This window comes from Balaenoptera borealis (genome assembly GCF_965194805.1).
Source record: "Balaenoptera borealis genome assembly, contig: HAP1_SCAFFOLD_581, whole genome shotgun sequence".
Classification (NCBI taxonomy): Eukaryota; Metazoa; Chordata; class Mammalia; order Artiodactyla; family Balaenopteridae; genus Balaenoptera; species Balaenoptera borealis.
In genome coordinates, this window is record NW_028123618.1 from 158,034 (window position 1) to 178,078 (window position 20,045).

At 50.1% G+C, this 20,045-nt stretch overlaps 1 pseudogene across 1 annotated transcript; it reads left to right on the plus strand.

Annotated features, from left to right (window-relative positions):
* Positions 1-2,230: 2,230 nt before the first annotated feature.
* LOC309621521 (dipeptidase 2-like) lies at positions 2,231-7,476 on the plus strand (annotated as a pseudogene). The gene is made up of 11 exons: positions 2,231-2,405; positions 2,727-2,955; positions 3,273-3,399; positions 3,704-3,833; positions 4,050-4,191; positions 4,493-4,562; positions 4,683-4,858; positions 5,224-5,308; positions 5,977-6,052; positions 6,705-6,840; positions 6,941-7,476. The product of its transcript is annotated as a dipeptidase 2-like (transcript).
* Positions 7,477-20,045: the final 12,569 nt, after the last annotated feature.

The following is a 20,045-nucleotide window of genomic DNA, read 5'->3' on the forward strand; positions in this document are numbered from 1 at the left end:
AGTATTTGGCCTTGTTCTAATCTACATAAAAGTATCAGAGGGCTAGAGTTCAGTGTGGTCGAAACAGGCAGTATAAATGGGGCCCAAGAGGGGTTGCCAAGGTGGGAGGGGTTCTTAACCAATTTATATAAGATTACTTTTTTCCAAAAGTTGAAAGACATTTCCATTAAAGCCTCAGAAGTGACAGACTGCAAGAAATGTTTTCTCTGTTGTGGAAGGGAGGGATGGAGAGGCTCATGATTGCAATGACTTTCGGGTTCTACTGTTTTCCCTGGAAACGGTGAAGAGACTTCCTCATGTGCTGCAGCCGTAGGCTCTAGGAATTGCTTTTGCAGCCAGTGTCCCGTCTCTAGGGGCTCATAGAGGTGATGGGCCAAGGCTGTGTTCTGGATGTCAAGTAGATGAAAGGTCTTCAGCCAGAAACTGGGAGAGACATGAGAGAGGGAAATTCTGGCAGGAGGCTGTTTACAGCAGAAGTGACTGATCAGTTCTGATTTTCTTTGCAGCAGCAGTTCCTTTGGCCACGCCAGCAAAGGTGGAACAGAGAAGCCAGTCCCCAGACGTGCTCCCAAGAGAAAGCACGCTCCGGAGGAGTCAGACGAAGACCTGGGTTGCCCTAGACCCAAATTCCGGCGATTGGAGCATGGTGCCAGCAGGTAGACCCCACAGAATCTTGCTGGCTGAGCCATTCTGAAGAGAGGGCAATGGTTTAACTGCCTCAGGCAGCGAATGCCTCTTCCTGCAGTGACCCACCCCGTCCCCGCACTGCCCACTGCTACAGATCACAACTTGCGGCTTTCTCTTTGAGCCTTCCTCAGCCAGGAGCCTCCTTCCATACTAAATGGCCATAAGGAAGGAGCCTCAGAAACTGACGTTTGAAATGAGAGTCTGCCCTGAACATCCCAGGGCTGAAGCTGGCCTGGAAGAAAACGTGACGTTCACCTGCTCAATCCTCAGGGACCCCTTTGTCAGCTGAAGACAGAAAAGTCTGCACTCTGCGAGCCGAGGAGGATGCGGGAGCAGAGACAGGGTTCAGAGAAGCCTTAGCAGTCTACCACATGGGCTCCTGCTCTGAGCCATTGTCAGCGGCCACCACCACAAACCAGGGGGGAGCTGGGTTTTTTGAACCTGAAAGCAGCAATCTGTGGCTTCCCAAAGAGCCTCCTGCCTGGGGTCTCAGGAGGCAGGATAGAGAGACCCAGGAAGACCTGCTCCCTGAAGCAAGAACAGGATGGAGAGTCAAGCAGCACGCACCGTGCCCCGAGGTTCACATGCTCCTTTATTCCCAGCCCTTTCTGTCCCCAGGGGTTCCCTTACTGCTCAATGTTTTTCTGTAACAGACTTCTAGGGTCGCCAGTGCTCACACTTAGGTCACTACCCCTGTGCTAGGCACTCCTGCTACCCAGGAAAGCTTCCAAAGGTGGAACAGCTCCAGGGGTGCCAGGGGTCAGAGCAAACACTTGAGAGGCTGGGGATGAAGGAGTTTGGGCACAGTCCCTAAAGCATCTCAGTTGTTGAGCTTCTGTGAGAAGGCACATCCCCTCTGTGTGTGTGTGTGTTGGGGGGAGGGGGTCCCCAGAGGAGGCAGCTAGGGGGAGGGCCTGAGGCTGGAAATGGGGAATGGCGTGCGGCCTCTGAGCAAGCACACGCACTTAGCCCTTGAGGTTTCTGGGAAAGCTAGAGCCACAAGGGCCACGAGATAAGGCAAGTGTAGCAGCAGAACCCAGGTGCCAGGTCTTTCCTCAGAACCTATACTTGTCCACGAGGCCAGGTCTTCCACGCTGAGGTAGGAGGGATCCTGGTCAGAAGGTCGGCCAGCAGCCCTGGGGGGAAGGTTGCTGCGATGGGGGCTCTGCTGCCATGGAAATGACTTCATTTCCTTCCACTCAAATAGCCTACTGACTGGGTTCCTGCTCTGTTGAGGAAAAGGGTCGTTGACTCTCCCCAGAAGGTGTTCAGTTCACATGCCAAAAGTCCCTCTCTTCAGGCCCTGGGGAGGTGTAGCAGCTCCTGAGGGCACTCTTTCCTGAGGCTGGCTGACAGAAGTGGGGGGGGGGGTTCCTGAGAGTTCCCGGGTGCTGGTTGAAGTCCCCAGAGAATGGTCATGCAGGTTGGGGAGTCAAGTAGGTGGAGAGAGAAGGTCGGGGGCAGGGGGCCCCTTGCTGAATCCAGAGCTCACAAGGTTACCCCCCCATTTCCAGAAACTCTCTCTTCCCCCACACCAGCCCACATGGCCCCGTACCGGGACACCGGGAGCCCAGAGCACCTGTGGCCGCAGAGACGCTCGCACGCAGCCCTCGGAGTGCGCGGGGCCGGCTACAGGCAGATGGGGACGAGGTGTGCTCCCGGGAGGCCTCGGGCTGAAGGTGGCCCTCTGAGAGAAGCAGCCCAGCTTGGCCAGGAAGGTGAGAGGCAGGGGAGAGCAACCTAGGGCGCCCCCTCGGAGCAGCGGGAGTGGGAAGAGGCTCAGGGGCGGAAGGAACCCGCGACGGGAGGCGAGTGGGCTCTCAGCAGAGGGCAGCTTAGCCCGCGGGAGCTGCCTCTGCGCAGGAGGCGGGAGGGCAGTGCCGCCCCGGGGCTGCCGGGCTTCGCAGATCGCGGCTCTCTGCACAGGGCTCGCAGGGCCCTGTGACTCTGTATCCCCCCCTCACCCCGCCCCCCTCGCGAGGCCGCGCCGCTGGGTGGCCTGTGTCGAAGGGCAGAACCCCATCGCCCGCCCCTCTCAGACCCGCCTCTGCACACCTGCCTGGCCCTGCGCAGCTTGCGGCCCGGGGGCCTCGAAGGTCCCCGCGCACTCCGCCAGCGGCCTCTGCTGTGTCTGCTGCTGCTGTTGCGTCTGCTGCTGCGGCCGGGAACCCGCGTCCAGACCACGCCGGGCACCTCCAGCACCCCAAGTCCGCGGGAGCGCACGCGGGCCCTGAGGCGGGACTTCCCGCTTGTGGATGGGGGGCTGCAGTGTGTGCGGGCTGGTGGGGGCCGGTGGGGGCCTAGCCTGGCCCTGAGCAGGGGAGGAGGTCCGGAGCATGCAGAGCTAGTGGGGAGGCTCCCTCACACCACCCTTGGATGTCCTCTCCATCATCTCTGGATGCCCTTCCCCTTCTCTGTCATCCCCTCCCTGGTGGGAACCCCTCAGCCCAGGACTCAGCTGCTCCTAGTATAGTCTGTGTGACAGTGGGAGGTGGGGGACCCCCCGGCTGGCCCGGGCCAGGCAATGTGTCCTGCCTGATCCCAAGACCTAAGGAGCCCACCCATTTGCCTTGACCTCCCTCCAGCCACAACGACATGCCCCTGGTCCTGAGGCAGTTGTACCACAATGGGCTCCAGGATGTTAATCTGTGCAATTTCAGCCACGGCCAGACCAGCTTGGACAGGCTGAAAGACGGTCTCGTGGGTGCCCAGGTACCAAAGGGACACACAAGGTGCCACCATGGCTGCTGGGGAATGTGGGGCAGTTTGGGGGCCTCAGAGACCACAGCTTAGTCACATTGGAACTAAGTTACCATAGTGACCTAGAAAGTGCCATGCCATGGATGCTGGGGGCTACAGGGGTCACAGTGAGCCAACCTGACGGGCATCCAAGTACCACAGAAACAGCAACGCATTGCATGTGACTTCTGGGCACAGTGGGTGCTGTGCCAGCTGAGGAGGCTATGAGAAGCCCAAGGAGTGCCAAAGCCCAAACCAAGCCCTGGCCTTCCCTCAGTTCTGCTCAGCCTACGTCCCATGCCAGACCCACGCACGGGATGCTGTGCGCCTCACCCTGCAGCAAATTGACCTCATCCGCCTCATGTGTGCCTCCTATTCTGAGCTGGAGCTTGTGACCTCAGTTAAAGGTAGACGGGGGACTTCCCTGGTAGTCCAGAGGTTAAGACTCCACGCTTCCACTGCAGGGGGCTCGGGTTTGAGCCCCGGTGGAGGAACTGAGAGCCCTCATGCTGCGCGGCACGGCCAAAAACAAAAAGGTAAACAGACTGGTGGTGGTAGGTGCTAGGGACTTCAGTAAGCTACCCCTGCCTCTGAAAATGATCATCTGACCTACCTGCCCCCAGCTCGCAACAATACCCGGAAGTTGGCTTGCCTCATTGGTGTGGAGGGCGACCACTCACTGGACAGTAGCTTCTCCATCTTGCGTACCTTCTGTGCGCTGGGTGTGCGCTACGTGACACTCACCCACACCTGGAACACGCCCTGGTGAGCGCAGTGCAGATGGTAAGGGCCCAGTGAGGCAGGGATCTGCCCAAGATCACGCTGGGGCCCAAAGCAAGTTTACCCCTGGGATCCGGCCCTGAACCTGGGGTGGGGAGGGGAATGGAGGTTTGCAGAACAAGACTGAATCCCCAGAAGGGCCCTCCTACTGCCAGGCACAGCCCAGTTTGGGTCCCTCCTCTCGCACCAGGGAGTTGCAGGTGTAGACGGTTCCACAGAACCTCTTTCTAGGCTCTTGTAGCCAAGTCATGGCCACCAGTCAGACTGCCTCCTGGCCATCCTGCAGGGCACAGAGCTCAGCAAAGGGTATCCACCCCTTCTACAGCAATGTCAGTCGGCTGACCGGCTTGGGCGAGGTAAGGACCCGGGTTCCATACCCTGCCCCACATGAATGTCCAGCCCCGCCTGTTCCCTACAGATAAATGCACACAAGGTAAATGCAGCCCTGAGGCCCTCTCCCCATCCTGTCCCTGCAGAAGGTGGTGGCAGAAATGAACCGCCTGGGCATGATGGTGGACTTGTCCCATGTCTCGATGCTGTGGCACAGCGAGCCCTAGAAGTGTCACAGGCACCTGTCATCTTCTCCCACTCAGCTGCCCGGGGTGTGTGCAAGAACACTCGGAATGTTCCTGATGATATCCTGCAGCTTCTGGTGAGAGACTGCCCTGGCCCTCAAACCTAAAGCAAGAGGTTCAAACCAGGAGCCCTTGAACCTGAGCCTCTTCTCCCTCAATTTCCTCAAACCCCAGGTTAAATATCTTCTGCCCCCAAAACCCACGGTCCACAGCCCCTGAACTCTTGAGCCCTAGGTGGGGGTCTAGGTGGTAAGATACTCCTCCAAACCCGGAAACCCAGGGCCAAGACACCACCCAGACCAGGACTGCAGCTCCTCCATTCACACAAACCCAGAGAGGAGACGACTCTGACCTCAACACCTTCCTCACAGGGGCCGAGAGAGTGAACAGGCAGGTGGCGTGCTGGGGGCCAAGCTGCCTGTCCACCGGTCCGCCCCTGCAGAAGAAGAACGGTGGCATCGCGATGGTGCCCTTGTCCGGGCGGGTGCTGCAGTGCAACCCGTTAGCCAGCGTGCCTACTGTGGCAGGTGAGCCTCACCCTGGGCTCTCTGAAAACTCTGATTTGGAGCTGAAGCTGGGTCCAAACTTGGGGAGGACTTCAGAAGAGCCCCAGTGGTTTGCCCCACCTGTTGGCGATAAGTACAGCTCCCAAAAACCCAATAATGGACGGTACACAGCACCTTGCTGCCATGTGGAACTGGAGCCACGGAATCAAAACTGCGATACTGATGGGTATCAGGGAGGCTGTCAGACACAGAGCCCGGGTGCTGCCCAACTGTGCCTCTGCAAGGGCTCCTAAAGCGCACTGCCCCTACCTCTGGCCAAGGGACTGGACAGCTCCTTAGGTCTCTGGGGTCTTCATCAGTTGTACTCTTATTCCTCTCTCATCCTCCACACCTGGGGAAAGGAGCCCCCACAGGTTCTCAAGGAGACTGGGAGGCAGGGTGACTCGTGGGTGGGAAATGGCCCAAACAGGGGGCTCTGGGGTCCACTCCGAATCTGAAGTCCAGTCTAGAGCCAGCTGGGATCACTTCAGATCAAACCTCAGGGCCCTCGAGTTGGTACTCTCGGTGCCAGGCCACGAAGGAACTGGCCTGTTTGGCCTACAGGCTGCAAAAAGGGGAATCAACAGAGGCCAGTCATCACCCCCACCACTGCCCTGGAAGCCCCACACTGCTGACTTCCCATTCTTCAGATCACTTCGACCACATCAGGGCAGTCACTGGATGCAAGTTCATCGGGATTGGCGGAGGTAATGACGGGGATGGCCGGTGAGTGCTTCCCCGTGGCTTGTCTCGGGCTGGCTGGGCAGCAGTGGGGCTTTCACAGCCACCGCGCCCACCACACTGTGGTCTTCATGGCCTTGACCATAGCCTCAGGTGTGCTGGCCCAACTGGTATCTCCCCTCTCCCAGGGTCTGCTTCCTGGGCTCTCCTGTTTGGCCCTACTCTAGGTCATCATATTTGTCTAAAACACCACACAGAGCTCACCTGCCCAGCATCTGCGCCCAACCAGTGCCAGCAGACCCACGGCCTCTGAGCAGACTCTTAGCAAGGTCTGGGCTGGGCTGACCATCCTCTCTGCCTGCAGCTGGGTCTGTGCATGCGGGGGGGGGGGGGGTCAACCCAGTTCTTAAAAAGCTTTTCTTCTCTTTATAAATGGAGGCAAAAATTGCATTCAGTGAAACGCATAGATCTTAACAGTACAATTCAATGACTTTTGACGAATAGTCGAGGCGCTTTTGGGGCATTCCTCTGAAGGATGAAGAGCAGGAGTGAATCATTTACTCTCTCCAAGTCTCCATTTTCCCTATCTGACCAGGGCTGGGGTTCAGTGGACGCTGGACACATAGGGCTTTGGTCCTGACTCAGGACCAGGGAACAGGTCTGAGGCCCAATAGCTGGTTGGCTGGCGGCAACACAGGTTCCCGCAGGGGCTGGAGGACGTGTCCATATACCCGGGACTGATAGAGGAGTTGCTGAGGCGTGGCTGGAGTGAGAAAGAGCTCTGGGGTGTGCTTCGAGGAAACGTGCGGCGGGTCTTCAGACAGGTGCAACAGGTATGCTGGGCTGGGCAAAAGAGTAGCTCTGAGCAGGTGGTCTGAGCAGGTGTACGTGGGGGTGCTGTGAGAGGTGCTGCCCGCTGACTGCCGCCTCCAGGTACGGGAGGAGAACGAGGGACAGAGTCCCTTGGAGGATGACTTCCCAGATGAGCAGCTGGGCAGCTCTTGCCGCTCCGTCCTCCCACGTCTGCATCAGAGAGAAGTTCTGGCTCCAGACCAGAAACTAACCAGAGCTGCGGTTCGTGGGAATCCCATTTTGTCACCTAAGTGGTCATTCTCAAAATCTTGCCCCCACATGGGCCCAGGCCTCACAGTTATTGCTGCCTTCCCAGTCCTCATTGTTTGGCTCTGGTGATCCAGTTAATCCTGCCAGATGTCACTTTGGCAGCCACAGATACCCCACAAACTTTCCTTGCATGCGAGCACAAACATTTCCTATGTATTATTCTTTTCTGATAATTCTTTCAATGTATCCCTTCTGGCTTTGTGCAAAGCGATTCTTTGCCTTGTACACGGGGACCACATCTGGGAAAACATCACCACACCCTCATAAGTTACAGGGGGAGACCCGAATTGGCCAAGCCATGACAGGAGCTCGCCGCTGCTGAGCTCTACAGATCCCGCTCCTTCCACACAGTTTGCCAGTTCTGCGGTGAGCTCATCTTTCTTAATATTCTTCCCTTAGGAGACGTGTACAACGCAGCAGGATTCTCAACCCGTTCCCCGTGGTCACTTGTGCTAGATGGAGCTTTGCAGTGTTCTGTGCCGGCCGTGGGCCGCTGCTGGAACACTGTGTGACAACTGCCTGCACAGGACTTCGGGGATAATGAAATGTCTGTCTTCCCAGCCTGACGCTGCTGAAAACCACGCTTCCCAGAGAAGCAGAGAGATCCAGCTGGTCCACACCTGCATACACATTTGTTGACATGTGCAGATGACAGCAGGCTCTAGCAGGACCCACATCAGCCTGAATTCAAGAACTCGGGTGCCAGCCCTTGACAGCAGCTGAAGGGGGGTTTACAAGAGATGCAACCTCGAACCATACCCTAGGCTGAACCAGAGATGCTGTTGGAATAGGCCGTTGTGTCACTTTCACGAAGAGTTTGGCCACGAGAAAAGTCCCCCAGAGCCCAGCACTGTGGGAGAGGCCTCACCCACAGAGCAGGGCAAGTGTCCCAGGCAGGGTGCCCCGAGCCCGGCACCCCGCCAACGCAGCAGGAAGGCGCCCCCCCTACGCCCCAGATAACGGGAGCTCTCCCTTCCTGAATAATTGAGCTTCTCATCCAAAAGAGGTTCTCTTCCCACCCAAACATTAGAGCTGCTAAATATTTCAGGATCCCTGGGTTGTAGAGGGTCACTCGCCGTGGCCTTTGGATAAATGAAGCCAACGTCAGCTGCTTCTGGGCTGGCCTTGAACAAAACCATCAAGATGGAAAATCTCTGCTCCTGCCCTCCCTCCTGTCACCCCCCGTCAAGCCTTTCCTGCTGCATGCAACGACCGGTCTCTTTTGCGAGCAGGTGAAGAATGCCCACTGTGCGTGCAGTTCTGTGGTCCCTGCAGAGATGAGGTGGGTGCGGGGGACCCTCAACCATGCTGGCCTCCGCTGCCATCCCCAGGGCCCTTGATATAGGCTTCAGCACAGCACAGCCAGCCTCAAGAGGCCTGTGGGACCACTGGGGCCCCGGCGGCGATCCCCTGGATGTTCCTGGGAACGCTCCCACGACTCCAAGGCGAGCCCTGCCAGCACCCAACTCCACCAAGCTGGCACTCCTTACCTTTTTCCGATTCCGTTCGCAGCCCCCTCCTCATACGCATTCTCAAAGCTTCCAAGGGGGGTGACCCCACTTCTCTGCTACAACTCCACCCTGAAGGCAGCCCCCGCCTGACAGCACCGCCCGCCCCCCCACCCCCGGCAGGGCAGCCCTGAGTAGCTGCCCCTCCACGTGGACTGTCCGTTCCCAGGTCCCACGCCAGCCCACCGAGGGGTGGAGACTCCAGGAGAGCCACTGTCCGCTCGCACTGCCCCAGCATCACCACCGCCACTTGCATCCACTCTACAATTTCCCCCTCTGTGCTTCCCCACCCCGGTCCCCTGCGTGGGTCCCCCGCTGCGCGTACACAAGCCTGTGCAGAGACAGAGCACAGCCACCAAGTCTGAGCCTCGCCGCTGACGTCTGTGCTTGGAGAGGCTGGAGGAAGCTGCTCCCCAGTCGGCTTCACCGCAGGGTCCTGGTACCCAGTCTGCCTCCATCAGGGAGGTGATGGGACCCCACAGAAGGATGCCCAGAAGCTCTCCTGGCCTGCGAGGTCTGGGGCTGTTAAGCTCTCTAATGCTGGGTCCTTCGGAGAGAAAGTCTTCAGTCACCTGCCTGGGCACCCCATCCCCTCTGAAGATACAAACTAAACCTCCTCCAGGGTCTTGGCCTGGAGGGAGGAGCCGCCCAGGGTCAAAGCCCATCCCTCTCTCTTCCCACCTCTAGACCTGTGGGAAGGGCTCAGGCTAAACTCCCGGTGCCTCTTCTCTCAAACCCTCAAATGATAAGAGAAGAGGTATGTCTGTCCACCTTGCAGGGTCCTTACTCCGCCTGCCAGTAGATGACATGGTCCTGGAGGTTCTTCTGAAACTGCCAGTCTCACTATCTTAGCCTCAGAATTACACACGCCCAGGAAGGACCGCGGGTACACGGCGTCCCGTTACTCCCAACTCTACTCCTGAGCGTCAGGGTTAGCTGACAGCAGGAGACAACCCATTTCAGGGATTTCTCATTTCCAAGGGCTCTTGAATGCAGAAAGAGCCCTAAGAGTCAAAGGAATTTAGCTCCAGTGGTGAAGTTACAAGTCATCTGGCAAACACTTACAGCTGGAGGGCCAACTAAGCACCCCCTTAAATCTCACCACACAGACTCTGCTGATCCGGGCTGGCCCGTCTGGTTCTCCTAAGGTTGCTTGTGATATTGATCATCTTGCTGTACCTCCCAGTTAAAGACACAGCCTTAGGAAGATGGCTGGACCCAGACCATCAGGCAATCATATTTACCCATTGATCTACCCTCTTCCTCCCTCCTTCCTCCCTCACTTTGGAAGCTTTAGCGAAACATATTTCACTTCCCACTTTAAAATGAAATCATTAGCCTCTAAATAATGAACCTTGCATAGATAGGAGGGCAGGCAGTCTGCACACACACCTGTGCTGGTCGATCTGCCCAGTGAAAGGGAGGAGCAGAGTATTCCCCAAGGGGCTTTCTCGGAGCTTCTGAGGCTGAAATTTCAGGGTTGACGGGGTGTATACGTTAGGAAGTGAAAGAGAGAGACTCCAGCTGCGGGAGAGGAGGGGAGAGACTCTCAGTGGTCTTCCTAGGTAGTGAGCTGTCGGAGCGAGTGGCATTCCTCCCCATCTCGCCCATGAAACAGTAAACACAGCACATGTCTCTGTGTCCTTTTCCTAACAATGAATTGTTTTTTAAAATATTTTAACTTTGTGTGTTGTTGTACAGGAGGGTCACTGAGGGATATATTTGAGACTAGGACCCCTAACTCCATGAATAGCAAAGTTAATATCTGATGCAGCCAGGACGTTGCAAAGCCTCTTGGGACCCCAGGTACCCAGGATCGCTGTGCACGGAAGAGCCAGCTGCCCATTCGCTGCTCATCCCCCTGTAGGCTCCCCTGTCAATTGCTTACGTAGCCTCCTGTCTGTATGTTCCCTGTTGCAGCTCACAGTGCTTGACTAACTGAGCCCGAAGCATTCGGAGCCTCTTCTGCTGGGTTCTCAGAGCACTGATCCCAAGAGCTGCACCACCAAAACAGGATTCTAAGGGTCGACAAAATGGGAAATCTTGCAGTTTATCCTCTTTCTAAGGATCCACCGTACTTTTTGTTAGTAAAGCCTCTTAGATAACCTTTAAGAAAGACACCTGGGTTTTTTTCCAAACTCACTCAACTTTTCCCATAATGAAATTTTTATTAATATCCTGCAGATTTGTGCTTCACAAAAACACTCAGGAAGTCTTTTCCAGAATCGTATAGGTCGTGTCTCAACAGTAGTTCTCGTGCAAATGCAGCAGTGAACTTTGCATGACTGTTTCAAGGATGTTTAATGAAAGCCAAGGGCATGATTCCTAAAGTGCAGTCCAGTGAAGATAATTATGCAAGGAAAGAAACTAATATGGTTCAAGTAATTGGCCTTCTGGTAGACCAGTGAGAGGCATCTGCCTCAGAGTGCCTACAGGGGTGGATGGGGCGGGGGAACTTGGATGGTCACTCCTAAAGGGCACTCCTCTCCCAGACTTTGTCAGTACTAAACAGCCAACAATTCGAGGTTAGACTCTCAGAGGGAAATCAAAAGCACCGTTATCTTGCTTTAATAATTGAGGACAGGATCTATATGCTTTGGAGACGAGAAAAGCAAATGGCAGAGATGCCATCCAAGCAGGAAACTTGATGAGCTAATCAGTATTCTACCCTGAATGGAAGTCTCTATCCTCCCTCCAGGACTGAGGCAGGGACGGACTTGCCTGAGGTCATATAGTGAGTTGGTAAGAGGAGAAAGTCACATCCAGTTCCCTGACTCTGTTCAGTGATTACTCACCCTACCAACAACCCAAAGACCTCAGCTCTTCTTGAAGATTTTGAACTGAGTTGTGGGCTTGTAAGGTGCCCGGAAGTTTTTTATGGTTTTGTTTTATTTTCATTAAGTAGCTGGAAGTCTGAGACCATGGTTGATGCAGAACCAGAGGAAAGGGAAGGAAAAGAGGAAAAAGTAGATGAAGTGCGTCCTCCTGATCTCTTGCTATTTTGTTTTCAAACTTCACTTCTCCGTACTCTAACCATGGACACAGCCCAGTGGTTCTCAAACTCATGGCCTACAACCCTCCAAGGGCTTCAGCCAGCCCCTGGAGCTCCACATCATACTGTCACAAAAAGATAAAACCAATAAGAAAAAAAAAAAAAAAAGAACCCCTGAGTTTCTAGTCCATTTTACAGGCAGTGCCCACAAACAGCTGTGTGGAGTCAGACCGAGGGAATGTTTGTGGGTCGCCCACTCTGTGGCAGGCTTTTTCTATTGCTTCTTTTAGTTCTAACAACCTAAGAAGAAGGTAGCATCGGACACATTTTAAAACATGCAGAGTAACGCTTAGCGAGTTGAAGAGAGATGCTTCGTATTCCAATAAATGGCAACTTGATAAGGTTTAGACTTGACATCAGGCATATCTGACCCTCAATGTAACTCCTTTCTTGGTTCATTCATTTAAACAAATACTCATCGCCAACCTACTCTGGGCCAGATATCGTTATAGGCATGGGGATACAGCAAGAAAAGGACCATGTCTCTGATCTCAAGGAGTTTATGTTCTAGAAAGGAAGAAAGGAAATAAACCAAGAAATATAACATGATCCTAGGTGACTACGAGTCAGGAAGAAAAATAAAGCACGATTGGGGATAGAGAGTGACTAGAGTGAGGGGCCAGGGAAGGCCTCTCTGGGGAGGTGGTATTTGAGAAGATGCTTAAAGGAAGTGAGAGAGTCAGTCAGGTAAAGATCTGGGGGGAAGGGGGTGTGTCCAGCAGAGGTACCAGCAAGTGCAAAGGCCCTGAGACATGTCCAAAGAAAAGTAAGACAGCCAGTATGATTAGAATGAATCAAGAAAAGGAGACAGTAGTAGGTAGGACATGACTTCGAAGAGGCTGATGCAGGCCAGATCACACTGAGCTCTGATAGGCCATGGGAAGGCTGCATTTGCACTGCATCTGATTGTAAGAGAAAAACCAATGGAGGGTTTTGCAATGAGAATTATATTTTTGAAGAAATTATATTTTTAGAAGATCATTCTGGCTGCTTTGTGGAGAGCTGACTATATAGTCAATGCAGGGTGCTAGTCAGGAAGCCAATTCGTAGTTTCGATGAGAGATTCTGACGGAAAGCACTAGGTTTGTAGCTGGACTCCTGCTGTATTTTGAAGGTGTCCTTCCTGCTATGGCATCAGGGTAGTCCTTAAGGAATTCTTTCGGGAGAATTCTTTTGAAACGCAGTTTGAGGAATGTTGACACCAAGACTCCTGAGACACTTTCAGTCTGTCACAGCCGTGACTTAAACACAATGTCATCACCCATGTGACAGTGTATCAAGCATGTAATCTACCAGAAGGACAGCAATGAACACTAAGCCACACTGACAATGTCACTTTAACCTTTTTAAAAGGTGAAAGGGCTCACTTTCCTTTTAGTCATCCATCAGCCAATTCCAGTTTACCTTGCTACACAAATAGGTTCTGAAATTCTCAACTTTTAAAAGAATCATAGGCTTCCCGCATTTCTGCATCATAGCAATCAGCTCAGCCTGAACAAGGACACTGAGAGATGGACATATCACCTATGCAATCTGTGCCTTCTCTCAGACAAAAACACTTTTTGAAGTACCCAAGTGCTGTCGTTACTACCTTTTTGCATATGAGAAGATTAAATTTTAGAGAGATTAAAAATATGTGGTTGAACAGCATCATCAGACTTACAATTTTGTGCTGCAAACCACAGGTGGCTTCTCGGTGCACCTGGAATGGACAGTGATATGACCCCCACATCTTGTCTAGAATCTCCCTTTGTCATCACAAAACTCCAGTCGGCTACATAGGCTTTTGTATTCACCTGATTTTGGTGATGAGAAAGCAGAAAGCATCCTCATGATCGTGTAGGGAGTTAGAGGCAAATAAAGTACCGAATTCCAGATCTTCTGGTAAGAAGGGCTCGTTTGCTCAGACCAACCTAATTTCCAACCTGACACCTAGTTTCCCAGAGGATCAGAAAAACCCAAAGCAATTTTATTCTTTAAAAAAAAGTTACTATAAGAAAATAGAGGGACTTCCCTGGTGGCACAGTGGTTAAGAATCTGCCTGCCAATGCAGGGGACACGGGTTCAAGCCCTGGTCCGGGAAGATCCCACATGCCGCAGAGCAACTAAGCCCACGAGCCACAACTACTGAGGCCATGTGCCACAACTACTGAAGCCCACGCACGTAGAGCCCATGCTCCGCAAAACAGAAGCCACTGCAATGAGAGGCCCCCTCTCGCTGCAACTAGAGAAAGTCCACGCACAGCAACGAAGACCCAACGCAGCCAAAAATAAAAATAAATAAATAAAAGAAAATAGATACTATTAGCAGATGCAACAGTGGTTGAGAAAAACTCGAGAAATAATCCTGGGTTAACTCCTCAAACCCATGTTAAACTTGTCCCCAGAGGTAGACATATGTCCCTTCCATGAGTCAAATGCAATGCAGGTCAAGCCCTTACTATGTAGAGTCCTGATGATGAAGAAATGGAGGAGGTGACTTTCCATGAGAGGCTGGATGAACAAACATAAACACATATCAGGAGCTCAAATGCGGAGGTGTAGAAACATGAACAGAAATACCTGAATCTTTACAGAAAACTTCTTAGGGAAGATAAAAGTTCAGCAGTTTTGAAAGAGGAAGGAGAAGATGGAAAATAGCTTTTCCCCATGTGAAGAGAAAGTAACCCAAGAAGAGTGAATTGTGGGTACCAAGACTCACAAACGGGGTTAACAACTCTATGTACTCAAGAAATTACATCAAATAATGAATCTGGAATTCATTACTTGATTGGAACATGATCTGGAAACCATGTGCTACAATCAAGAATAATTGCTTTGGGTTAACTATTTTGGACAGACTTGAGATGGGTACCATCCAATGTTAATACCCTTAAATAAGCAGAGGAACTACTGAAACACACTAGCACCTGAATCAACAGAAATGTTCACACCCATTTTTGTACCGAGCTTGCATTTTTTCTGTCCAATACAGTGAGAAAGGAACCTTGGTGGAGGAAGGTCAAGTATGGGAGAAGTCTAAGTGAGAAGCAAGAGGTTTGAGATCCACCCTCTGATACAAAGGGCTCTGGCAGCGCCTAAGAAAAGAAGTCAAAAACTGTAGCCATGGACCTTTCTTTTAAGAACTTTGTGAGATTTTTTTAGAATTTGGACATTCCTCCTATATTATAATGATAATTGCCTGTCTACTTCCCTAGAATTATTAGCATATTCTTGACATATACAAAAATGTGGGACCTTCCCTGGTGGTCCAGTGGTTAAGATTCTGCGCTCCCAACGCAGGGGGCCCGGGTTTGATCCCTGGGGTCAGGGCACTAGTTCCCGCATGCCGCAACTAAAGATCCCGCGTGCCACGACAAAGACCCGGCGCAGCCAAACAAATAAAGAAATAAAACTATTTTTAAAAAATGAATTGATATACATATTTGATTCAGCCCATGAAAAAGCCCATGACCACCCCCATCCCCTAATAGCACAGCCTGGGAGGCATTGCCCCATCACAGTCAGAGAGCTTCACATCAGCTCAAGTCCTCTATTCTGAAACATTGACAGACAGCAAAGTATCAATAGGTTTTTAAAGAAAGCATTCAACATAAAGATCAAAAGAAAACAAAAAAAGATTTTTTTAAAATCAGGAAATAGAGAAAGTATGGAGAACAGAAGAAAATTTCCAAAGACCATCAGTATCTTTAGAGACATAGAACGATACTATTCTCATGAAACAAGAACAGAATGCTCTAATACCAAGATGGGGCAATTAGAGAATAAGAAAGCTCTTTAAGAAACAAAATTAAAATAATGAATGTTAAAATGTTAAAAAATTAGTGGAAGATTCAATTAAATCAAGTAAATATCCCAGAAAGTACTTTTAAAAAGCAACAGGAAGAGAAGAAACAAACAAATGAGCTATAGATAAGCTGATAGGAGAATTCAACGAGCAGTTCAGGGCGTCCAATGCTTAACTAGTAGAAGAAGTTCCATAAAACGAAAACAGGGAGGAAATGGATTGGAAGATAATAACAAAGACATAAAGGAAATAGTATAGGAAAATTTCAATCTGGACAGATTAACAGGGCCCATTTAATAACCAATGCAATGTACAAAAAAAAGGCCCAGAGCAGGAAACCCTAACTATGAAATTTCACAATCAGGATAAAAATGATAGTTGAAAGAAAGGGAGAGAGAGAGAGAAAGGAAAAGAATGAGGAGGAAGCAGAGGAGGAGGGAGAGGGAGGGAGAAAGGAAGGTTATATATGATGAAATGAGGATCCGAATGTCATTGGATTTCTCAAGAACAATACCAGATGTTCGAAGGCCTTGGAAGTTCTGGGGGAAAATATGATTTTCAATTGTCAATCAAAATTAAACACGTAACCATCAGCCAAGTTTGAGACATTTTCAGGCATGAGAGTAAGTGTTCTATCTCCCATGCATTATTTCCTAGGAGGTACCAGAAGAGGAGTTTCAGGAATAAAGTATACGTGCACACACACACACACACACACACACACACACACACACACATATACATAAAACAAACTCAGGGGAAGAAGGAGGCAGGGAGTAAACCAAGAAAGAAGACCAGATCCAGGAAACCAGTGAGACATCAGAGAAACTGAAAAAAAGCCCCAAGACAATAGTCAAGTGCCATGCACAAAGAAGGGAGCAGAAAAACGGAAAGCTTCTGGAGAAAGAGATCCAGGAGTAAAAGTAGAACAACAACAACAAAACAACTGTTACAGTTCAGGGAGTCCCCTGGTGGCCTAGTGGTTAGTATTCTGGGCCTTCACTGCCATGGTGAAAAAAACAAAAAACAAAACCGTTGGTTTGCTTTTCTGAGCAAATCCTGATCAATACTAAATAAAGTAAAAGAAAAGAATTTCAAACTCTAGGAAAAACAAAACAAAAGGATGTATAAGAGCAAAAATATAACCAGAGTACAGCATGTCACAGCAATGACTGTGCACAGTCTAAATAGATTTGCATGTGGTTTTTGCCTCCTGACTTTAGTAAACCTCGCTCCTAGGAACGGCAAATTAGATTAAACAGCACAAGCGTTTTCAAACACTATAGTTTGGACAGGACGCACACAAAATGCAGAACAGATTTCCCAATCAATTCCTCTCATCATCTTTGAGATGGGGAATGTCAGCCCGATAAGGAAGCACTTGTATACACAGGGGGAGGAAGGAAGGGAAGGGTGGGCAGAAGGTAAACAAGCTGAGGGTGGGAACAGAAAAGGAGCAAACAGACATCATAATTCCCCCAATTTTTCTTTGAAACCTGCCGAATTAGTTCTTCAGCTCTTCGTCAACTTTGGTTCCATGTTGGCTTTTCACGTGGGAATAGACTGAAAGGAGGTAGAGGGAGGGAAGGGGAAGGATGGAGTTTTTCTTCTCTTTGTACCCTCACTACCTGGCCTGGAGCCTGGTCCACGGGGCAAGAGTTTACTTTTATTTTTTAATTAAAAAACACAATTGTTAGTGAGCTTTCACATACAATATCTCAGATTATGGGAAATGCAGTTATTGCCCATACTGCCCTAGAACTCTTGCTGAATTTAGCATGGTGGTGCTGCCAGCTTAACCCCAGTGAGCAAGCTGGGTTCCTTAAAGACAAGCTGGCGAGCGGCAGCTGGGATGCAACTCTGAGGCAGTCTGAGCGATGCTCCTACCAGCCATGCTGTGCTGCTTCCATTGCCAGTGCCTGGAGGTCACAGCTCCCAGCCCCTTGGGAGAGAGCAAAGGAAATGAAAGATAAAATTGACAGACTCAAGAGCTGAACTCTGAGCAATTGCCTCCCCAGAGACTCACAATTCTCTGTAATTAACATAGCTAGCTGCAAGGAAAGCATGTGCATTGCTTTTGAAACTCATCTGGTAAACTTGAATTAAACCAGGGAGAGTGCGCTGGCTGGTATCCCTGGGGAAATGGGCTTCCAGACAACTAGACACTGGGGGTGAGCTAAGGTTGAGAGACACCTGGGCACTGACCCTGCTTTATCTGTCCACACCCATGAAAGTTTGGCCCTGCTGATGAGTTTGGTGCAAGAACCAGGGGAGCCCCATGTTTGCAAATGGTCCTCTAAAGCTGTGGTTCTCTCCTGAATACATGGAGGGGCTTTAGAAACTATTCATGCCTTGACTTCACTCCCAGAGATACCGATTACACTAATCTCGGATACAGTCTGGGTATCTCTGTTGTTTTCTTCTGTCTTCATTTTTTTGTTAATCTTATTTATTTTTGAAGAGAGATTACATGTGTAAGGCACAGATTTTAAAATGTACACAAGGACAGTACAGTAAGTCTCCATCCAAGCCCTGTCCTCAGCCACTCACTTCTCTCAGAGGCAACTTCCAGAGATCATTTTAAAACAGACAAGAAATCATATATATTTACACATAAAATGAAAGTGTAGCATGCACTATTCCCCACCTTGCTTTTGCTGTGTTATCTATATGCCTTGACCCTCCTTGCTTTTTAAAAAGTTTCCGCTCTTGGTAACATCTTGCACTAGTGTGGTACATGTGTTACAATTGATGTGCCAATATTGACATGTTACTATTAGCTAAAGTCCATAGTTTACATTAGGGTTCACTCCTGGTGTTGTACATTTCATGGATTTTAACAAGTGTATTAATGACATGTAGCCACCATTCCAGTGTCACACAGAATAGTTCCACTGCTGTAAACATCCCCTGTGCTTCACCTATTCATCATTCCCTGCCCCCTCACCCCTGGCAACCATAGATCTTTTTATTGTCTTCATAATTTTGTCTTTTCCAGAAAGTCATATCCTTGGAATCATACAGTCTGTAGCCTTTTCAGATTGTCTTCTTACACTTAGCAATATGCATTTAAGATTCTTCCACACCTTTTCATGGCTTGATAGCTCATTTCTTTGTCTAGTTGAATAATATCCTGTTGTATGGCTGTAGAACAGTTTCTTTACCCATTCACCTATTGAAGGACATCTTGGTTGCTTCCAAGTTTTGGCAACTATGAAGAAAGCTGTTATAAACATCTGTGTACAGATTTTTGTGTGGACATAAGTTTTGAACGCATTTGGGTGAATTGCAAGGAGTATGACTGCTGGACTGTGTGCTAAGAGCATGTCTCATTTTGTACGAAACTGCCAAACTGTTTTCCAAAGTGGCTGCACCATGTTGCATTCCCACCAGCAATGAATGAGAGTTCCTGTTGCTCCACATCCTTGCCAGCATTTGATGTTGTCAGGGTTTTGGATTTTGGCCATTGCAGTTGGTATATATGCATCTCATTGTTATTTTAATTTGCAGCTTCCTCGTGACATAGGATGTTGAGCATCTTTTCATGTTCTTATTTCCCATAAGTACGTAAGTCTTCTTTGGTGAAGTGTGTGTTCAGGTCATTTGCCCATTTTTAAATTGGGTTGCTTGTTTCTTATTGCTGAATTTTGAAAGTTCTTTGTGTATTTTGGATACTAGCCCATTATCAGATACGTGTTTTGCAAGCATTTTCTCCCAGTCTGTGGCTTGTTGTTTCATTCTCTGAACAGTATCTTTTGCAGAACAGAAGTTTTTCATTTTAATGAAGTCCAACTTATCATTTTTTCCTTTCATGGATTTTGCTTTTGGTATTATATATAAAAGTCATCACTGAACCTAAGATCACCTAGATTTTTCTCCTGTGTTGCCTTCTAGGACTTTTATAGTGTTGCATTTTACATTTGGGATGATGATCCATTTTCAGTTAATTTTTGTGAAGGGTACAAGGTCTGTGTGTAGATTTTTTTTAATTTTTTTTTTTTTGCATGTGTATATCCAGGTGTCCCAACACCATTTATTGAAAAGACTATCCTTCCTCAGCTGAATTACATTTGCTCCTTTGTCAAAGACATGTTGACTCTATATACCCAGAAACCTGGGTATTTGGGGGTATTTACCTCCCACCCCCAGGTGATTCTAATAAGTAGCTAGTGTGTGCATTGTTAATATAAGTTCCTCTGGGAAGGTAATGTAAGCCCTGTATATAAAAGGGCAGCGGCTTAAGAAGAATCCACCTGCTTTCTTTTTTTTTAAAGATTGATTGATTGATTGATTGATTGCTATGTTGGGTCTTCGTTTCTGTGCTAGGGCTTTCTCTAGCTGCGGCAAGTGGGGGCCACTCTTCATCGCGGTGCGCGGGCCTCTCACTGTCGCAGCCTCTCTTGTTGCGGAGCAGAGGCTCCAGACGCTCAGGCTCAGCAGTTGTGGTTCACGGGCCCAGTTGCTCCACGGCATGTGGGATCCTCCCAGACCAGGGCTCGAACCCGTGTCCCCTGCATTAGCAGGCAGATTCTCAACCACTGCGCCACCAGGGAAGCCCCCACCTGCTTT